Genomic DNA, 7,933 nt, shown 5'->3' with positions numbered 1-7,933 from the left:
TGCAGTCTTGTTTTTAAGAGCAAAACATAAACCTTGAAAAGATGCTGTGCATGGAATTTTTATCTCTATTTAGGAGTGTTTTAAAGTGGACAAGTAGGGACAGAGAGATTCTTGTAAAGTTTTCCCTTACACTTCTGTCACAAAATCAGCAACAGTTAAGGCCAGTCTATAACGTAATTTTTTCTTTTAGTCCTGCAGTTGGTGTGAGTGCTCTGGGTATTTAAGTCACTAAGAATTCATTGCTGTTAATTACAGATCATGTTCTGATATTTGCTTCTGCCCATAAGACATTTTGGGTCGCTGGAATCGCCCCACGTGCCAAAGGGTTCTGGAAACGACGCCTGAGAGGCAAAAGTTCAATGCTCAGCAGTAATAACATGCCCACAAAATCTCAGAAGCAGTTCTAGTTGATAAGAGCAGTTTCTGGATCAATATATGCAATCTTAGGTAGGGGAGGTCAGCCTGTCACACCAGTGGATCTCTGGAGGAGGAGAAAGTGAGGACTTAGGAGTGGTTTGAAGTGGCCTTGCATGGCTGTGTTGGGCCAGGGCCAGCAGTTATTTCACCAGCATTTGATGGAGTTACTTCCCATGCTTTTTTTTTTTAAGAAGGGAATTGCAATACTACCAGAGGTTTATTTAAAATAATAGTAAAAGATCTTTTCATTCTAGAGAACTTGGAAAAACAACCCAAACATAAAACTCCTAAGCCATAGAGCAATTTCAAACAGTGCCATTTACTGATGAGCCAGTGGCAATAGAAGTTTTAGATGTTTGCCACCATCCTTCAGCTGCACCCCCCAAATTCTGAGAACCTTATAAATGAAAAGGAAAAAATACAATTCCTTTTGTGGCCGATAAACCTGTTACACACAAGGAAAGTAGAGAAGAATGGAGAACTTCTACAAAGATAGACACAATAAATTCACTGGAGTCAGAATCTGGTCAGCAATAACATCCACTTTGTTTTAAAAAGTATTTTACTGTGCTCTATCACTCTAGGAAAGAAAGCCTTATAACCACTGTGGCTGCCCTATCAGAGGCTGCTTAAATAGTTTTTGAGATAGAGATCACCATTTCGGAGGCTCATATATCCCAGCACTGTAGGTGCAGCACCACTTGTGTACTTTTTTCCATCTTGGCAGGGATAGATGTTCACAGAAACATTTATCGGATGCTGTTTCTCCTTCCTTTTGTGCCCAGCGTTGCTGTAGCTCCACTCAAACCCAAAGGAACTCGGGTTTCAGACCAGTTTGCAGTGATTTGCATGATTGCCACAAATAAGGGTGGTGGCAGAGCATTCAAATGCGGTTTCCTTCACGTTGACAACACTTTATGATCAAATGACTGCCTTCACTTATAGCTCCTTCCTTCTGGGATAAGAAAATTGAATTTTTAGGATATATAACAAGCAACACATGTAGCATGAAATCATGGTGTTATAGGGCTGTACAAATAAAAGATGGGCTCAAGAGGAGACTCACGGCACTGCTTTCTATCCTGAAAAGTCAAATTATTCATCATTTTAAGGCAAGCTGTGCACTTAACACTAAGCAAATATTCTCAAAATGTGCTTAATATTCAGCATTTGTGGAATACTATTCAAAAACAGTTTTTCTTTTATTTTTTTCCTCTCTACATTTTCTCTTGCAGAGAATCTCTAATTGGTTAGACACCTTTGAAGTTCAAGATATGTCATTATCACTCACTGGCATAAAATGTGACAGAAAATCCTGCATTGAAAGCCCCAAATGTTCTAAGTTTGCACTCATCCAAAGTTCTACAATTAATCAAATTAGGAAAGCGGCCAGTAGAACAAAGGTCCATCAGGAATATTTCAGTTCAAGAGGCATTCTTTTGTATTAGCTCTGTATCAAGCCACATCTAAATTCTGCAACAAGAGTCAGATTCTAGGACTTGATTTCCACCTCAGACATAGGTTTTTGTGTGTGTGCTTGGGGAGGTTTTGTGGGTTATTTGCCTAAATTTTTCTTCTGAAATACGAATGAAAATATACTCTGTAAAACAGACAGTAATGTGAAAATTATTTTGGGGGGTTTTTTTTAACTATTATTTTCTGTACTCCTGTTTTCACTTCTCACTGTGTTGAAAGTTATCCTTTTTAGGTTCAGCCCTAAGGAGAATGGGATGCCTCACATCCCAAGGCACAATTCATTCCATACTCTCTGGAAATCGGGAGACATCAGCCCCTGCGTGGTGCACTTTGCATCTTCAAGATTCTCTCCGTCAGCAGAGACATAATTTAAAAACCCCAAACCTTTGAATTCTTGCGTGCAGCCTTGTTCCAGGGACATTTATCATGGCAAATCCCAGATTGCAGCGCTGGGGTTCCACAGGCTTCCGACACCACACGGAGCCTGAAACGTGCAGGAGGAGCTGGGAAAGCCAGAAGCATTCAGGGCGCTATTTCTTAGCCATAGCGTGCTTTCCAATTTGCTGTCTGTGTGTTATGGAACAGAATCACAGGAGGAAATCCCCAAATTAAACTGTTTGTGGAGGCACCTGGTTCTGGGTGAAGAGGCCTCGGGAATTGCCTGACTTTTTATGCAAAACTCGGCTTTCTGGGTCTTTGATCCTTGTGGTTTAGTGCCAGACACTCACTCTCGTTCACCTTCTTTGGTTTCTCAAGATTTCTTTCTGGATTAAATCAAAGAGATGCGAAGTGCCTCCAGCCCTGCTGCTCCCTGAGCGCTCCGGGCAGCGGGAACAGCAGCACACACGATACTGCAGGAGCAAGGGCGGGCGGCTCAGCCGTTCCCAAATACTCCAGAGAAATGAAGGCTTTTTGTCTATAGGTGGTGCTGCATGAGCCTGGAAAAAGAGCTGCTTTTCCCATGGCTCCGTGGTCCCCAGCCGTGGGACCAGCTCTTGGTCTCTGCCTTTAGGCACTCCAAAAAATGATGGTAGGAGCCACACTCAGCTGTTTGGCGCTGGGCTTTAGACCTCTTGAAGTTATTCCTGATTAAATATGAAGTTGCAAAGCAAAAGCAGTAGAGTGGAATGGTCATGAGGGCGATGCCAAGAGCTTTTCAAGGGAGAAGGAGGACTCTGACACAGCCATGTCTCTCCTCTGGTTTGTTTAGGGTCAGGCATTTCAGTTGTCTCTGTAGCTTTGCGCATCATTTTGGCGCAGATATTCCAAGAATGAAGCCTTTTTCACTCTTTCCTCAGTGCTTTATTAGGGGCATAGTGACCAAGGAACAGATCCTGTAATGGTGATTTCTATTTTAGCCTTGGAAGTGGTAAAATACAGACATTTTCTTGCTCCTGTAAAGCAAGAAGGGCTGTAACCAGAGTCCTGGGTCAGATACAGCAGTTTTATGTCAGAAAACATTATAATAATTGTAGAATATACAGTTGCTGTGCTGACAAAAACAAAAAAGTGCTTTTCATCTAAACAAATTCATTTGATTTATTGTGTTTTATACTTATGTTGTATTTAAAATTTTCATCCCCCTTAAACACTCTGTGGCTTTCCAAGAGTGTTGGAGAACTACAAGGCCGTGGTTTTGGCATTGGGGGTGACCTCATTATTAATCAGAAAACATCTGGGCAGGCAAAGCAGTGCATGTGTGTGTGAGGTCAGGGAGCTGGGGATGGATTAGCAGCCCTTGCACGCACAGGCCACCAGACTTGAGTGTCTTGCTTGGAAAATGCCCTGCTGGGTCCTTGTCTCCAGATTTCACAGGAATTTCTGTAGAATCTGTGCCATTTCCAGCAGTCAAGGAAGACTTGGACAATGAACAAGGAAAGGGACAGGCTTTAAACAGAAAGAGAGTGGGTTTAGATGAGATATTAGGAGGAAATTCCTGATTGTGAGGGTGCTGAGGCACCAGCACAGGATGCCCCAAAGAAGCTGTGGCTGCCCCATCCCTGGATGTGTTCCAGGCCAGGTTGGACGGGGCTTGGAGCACCCTGGGATAGTGGAAGGTGTCCCTGCCCATGGAAGGGGGTGGTTTTAAGCTCCCTTCCAACCCAAACCAGTCTGGGATTCTCTCTCAGCTCCTGCCTCGGGGTGGCAATGCCCAAGAGCTGCCTGCAGAGCCAGGGCAGATGCTGATGCCATGTACAGGCTGTTGATGAAGGAGATAATTTGTGTCCACCACTTACCTGTGTTCACCAGCCCTGTGATGGCACAGGGTTCATTTAAGCATTCTTAGAGCATCTCTCCTAAAGCACAAGTGTTTTTTTCTTTGTTTTCAGTTGCTCAGTGCAGGCTCAGGTTGACAGATCCTGCAGATGAATTAAACTTTCATGTTGCATTTTCAGCAGAGACCCCACAATTTGCTCAGTACACATCAGGAGAGAAGATATGTAATAAAAATCAGACAAGTGTACTTATTTTCCAGAATATAGACACTACCCTACCATTATGCTTTTTACATTTAACTGTATAAACAACAATTTAGTTTGCCCTTAATGTCCTAAATCTGCTTAGATCCATCACGGTCAAAATTGAAGGGCAAGGCAAAAGGACAAAAAGAAAAGATGTGAAATATTCCACAGAAATAACCCAAAATAAAATTCTAATAGCACTAGCACATTGTTAAAAAATGAACAAGTAATAGCACAGGAAAGGGTGTGTATTTATGGTGTCATCCAGTGTGGAAACAAAGTCAGGCTGTCTCTGATGTTGTTTACCCACCAATGGAAAAAGATTCCTTTGTACTGCAGGGTTTTCCCCCTGTTTATACAAAGAGAGGAGAAACACCCTGTGCTGCTGCCCTCGAGGAGGGGAAGCCCTTGAGGGGGTCCACAGGTACCTCTGCTGCTGGGGGAACTGGCACACCAGGGTTGGTTTCTTTTTGAGCCACGCTGCAAGTTTATATTCAGAAGTAGAAACTTCTCTCTGCAGGTGAAGGCTTTTCAGTGCAGAGAAGCTATTTCAGAATAAGACAGTGGGTGAGCATCTTTACTCAGTGTAGAGGAAGTTTTGCTTGGCCAGTGCTTATGCCAGCAAGGGGTGAGGGGACAATGTCCGTGCCAGGAGCTGTGGCTGAATTATTATTCTGGATTCAGACCTGTGTTTGAGCATTCATAAAATTCCAGAATGATTTGGCTCAGAAGGGACCTTAAAGCCCATCAAGTTCCACCCCCTGCCATGGGCAGGGGCAATTTCCATAGGCCAGAGCTCCGTCCAACCTGGCCTTGGACACTTCCAAGGATGGGAAGTGATAATGAGGAATTGTCATGACTGAGACAAATGCCTGAAATACCTATGAATCAGGCTAAAGGTTAATTTTTTGGGGTGTAATATACTTTGTTTCAAAATAATTTAGTAATTCTTCTCTATTTTATATTATTATGAAACCTTAAGTCCAAACATGTGACCCATTTCTTATAATGTGTAAATAAAAGTTCCTTCAATTGCAAATATTTTACTATCCTGTCTCAGCTCTGAAGCCCAATAGGCTGCATTGAGGTTGAACAGCCATTTTGCCTATTTCTGAGGGATCAAAATATGTTAATGATGTCAGCAAAACTGTTTTCTCCTACCTTTATATACAGCTTTTTAATATAATGTGGAACTATGAGTTTATTTCATAGTATTTTTTTCATAAAGGGTTTGAACTTTGTACAGTCAACCTATCAAAAATATATAAATTATACAGGAAAAAAACCCCTGCATCATTTTTTTTTTCCCTGGGAAGTGGAGCAGTTAATATTCAGCATGAAATGTCTAATCTTTAAATACATTATAATCTAACTGCTTAGGATAATTTTTGCTTTAATACCTTAAGAGTCTGCAAAGCCTGAAGGATGGGATTATTAAAATGGAATTTTAATGTCAAAATTATCAGAGAAGAGAACATATTGCTAGTGTTCATAAAAAAAAATGTATTCAATTTCTGTTTGATTTGTTCAAATAAGAGATGAGAATATATTTGATTATAGCTGGTAAGTATTCAGAAAGTTGATCAGATGAATGCAGGTCATTGCAACATAAGTGCTGTCAACTATGGGGATTAGTTCATTTGAGAGACTGAAATACGTGGTAACATATAAACATACCTGGACTGATGGCTTGGTCTGCAGCTTCCATGAAGATGCTGCACAAGGAGAGACTCACGAATAAAAATCTCGTGGTGGCCTCACAGAGAATGTTACCAACCGGCCAAGCATTAAAAATGAAGCAAACCATCTTAGTATGCTTTGCAGGTATAAATAATAATAATAAAAAAATCTCTATTTTGCTTATAATTTGAGTTTTAAGTTCTCCTCTCTGGCTGTCAGGGGTATTGGGTTGGTGCCTAAGAGTGAAATCACAGAATCATGGAATGTTCTGGGCTGGAATGGACCTTCAAGCTCATCCCATTCCTCTCCTGCCATGGGTTGGGACACCTTCCACTATCCCAGGTTGCTCCAAGCCCCAATGTCCAGCCTGGCCTTGGGCACTGCCAGGGATCCAGGGGCAGCCCCAGCTTCTCTGGGCACCCTGTGCCAGGGCCTGCCCACCCTCCCAGGGAAGGATTCCTTCCCAATATCCAATTTAAACCTGCTCTCAGCTGGAACCGTTTGCCTCTTGCTGTCACTGCAGGCTCCTCATAGCCACGATAATCAACCAGCTTCAGATGTTCCAGCTCATGGGAAAAACAAGCTCTGAAAGGTAATGGAAATAATCAAAACATCCCACCAGCCTTCCCACCTGCTGTCCCCAAATTCTTAAATGAGCTGGGCAGCCAGCACCTCTCTGTCACCATGATCCTATTGACAACTATTCTTTCATTTAAATGTAGTTTCTCAGAAAAGTTAATTGCTTCCCAGAACATGGACCTGAAGATCAGCATTGTTTGGTCAGTTATTTTCATGTAGAAAACCATGTAAATTTTCCACAGATGATCAGAAAACACCTGGACTTCATGATCTTAGGCATCTTTCCAACCTAAATGGTTCTATGAAAACCAGGAGGTTGCAGCTCCAATAAATAATAAGTTTTTTAATAAATGTCTGTCCAGGGACTGCCAGGAAGGCACCTAAAAGGGATCTAACTCAAGGACAAGAGGGAAAAATTCATCTTGTGTGAGTGCAGGTGAAAGAACTTCAGGTTTAGATGCTTAAATCAGGTTTGGAAACCTTTTTTTGGTTGCTTCCTTCTTCTTGGAAGATGTGGCATCATTTGTCTGGAATTAGGGTAATATTGCATAAGCTAACGAGGTAAAAATTATGGTTAAAAAGTCGCCTGCTGTGTTCACAGGCTTCTCCTGTGATAAACTGTCTGGAGTGGATGCAAATTTGGCATGGTAGAAAAAGGAAGAGCAGGAAATACATGATGTGCCTGCAGGGAAACAGCCAAGGGAAAATGGAAAAGCAGCCCAGGTTGAAAGCACCTACAAGAGAAAGGTGCTGCCACTGTGGTTTTGTTTTCATCTCAACAATACAACTGAACAAATACTTTAGAGAGAGAGTGAAAGGTGATTTCACAGCTATTAATTAAGATATCAAAGTAACTCCCATATTCATAAATCCTTATCTATTTGCATGAATGGTTGTGCACAGTTTTTGCTTTCATAAGAACACTCAGAGGGATTGACCATCCCACAGCCAGTATTAAGCATTTGTACAAATAATTTTCTCCTTTCTTTTTCCTATTTGCAAAAGCTGGTTTTTCTGGTCATAAAGTAATTTATTTTTTTCCCCTAAAGAATTTACATCATGAATAATACACCTATGTCACCTGTCCAACCATTTTATTTTTTTTTTACATTGGTAAGGATTTATTTGTATGAAGACAAGATCTATCTCACAATGAATAGTTGAACATTGTAATAGAAGAAAAAAAAATATACAAATAACCCAGAGGTTGCAATATGTTTGTATAAAGTATTCAAACAATTTCAAATAACAACTGAACTTGTAAAAATCAACATCTGTTCATGGATTATTCATGAATGAAAATGGTAAAATTCCTTCAA

Source organism: Coloeus monedula (assembly GCF_965178545.1).
Source record: "Coloeus monedula genome assembly, chromosome: 7".
Classification (NCBI taxonomy): Eukaryota; Metazoa; Chordata; class Aves; order Passeriformes; family Corvidae; genus Coloeus; species Coloeus monedula.
Note: the sequence above shows the minus strand (reverse complement) of the source record.